General features: G+C 61.4%; 1 protein-coding gene across 1 annotated transcript in view; it reads left to right on the top strand.

Annotated features, from left to right (window-relative positions):
- The window catches only part of FHAD1 (forkhead-associated (FHA) phosphopeptide binding domain 1), a 101500-nt gene that overhangs the window by 10472 nt on the left and 90756 nt on the right, over window positions 1-272 (top strand). The window lies entirely within an intron of this gene.

Raw genomic sequence — 272 nt, 5'->3', positions numbered from 1 at the left:
GTGTGGATGCGTGGGTATGGTGTGGGTGTGTGGATGTGTGGGTGTGGTGTGGGTGTGGTGTGGGTGTGGTGTGGGGTACGTGTGGGGTGCGTGGGGTATGTAGATGTGTGGGTGTGGGGGGGGTGTGGGACGTGTGGATGTGTGGGTGTGTGAGTGTGGTGTGGGGGTGAGTGTGGGGTGCATGGGGTGTGTGGGTGTGTGGATGTATGGGTGTCGTGTGGGGGTGCATGTGGGGTGTGTGGGGTATATGGATATGTGGCTGTGCGGGGGTG

The sequence above is a fragment of the Colobus angolensis genome, unplaced genomic scaffold, assembly GCF_000951035.1.
Source record: "Colobus angolensis palliatus isolate OR3802 unplaced genomic scaffold, Cang.pa_1.0 Scaffold185, whole genome shotgun sequence".
In the NCBI taxonomy this organism is placed as follows: domain Eukaryota; kingdom Metazoa; phylum Chordata; class Mammalia; order Primates; family Cercopithecidae; genus Colobus; species Colobus angolensis.
This window is presented reverse-complemented; position numbering and strand designations above follow the sequence as displayed.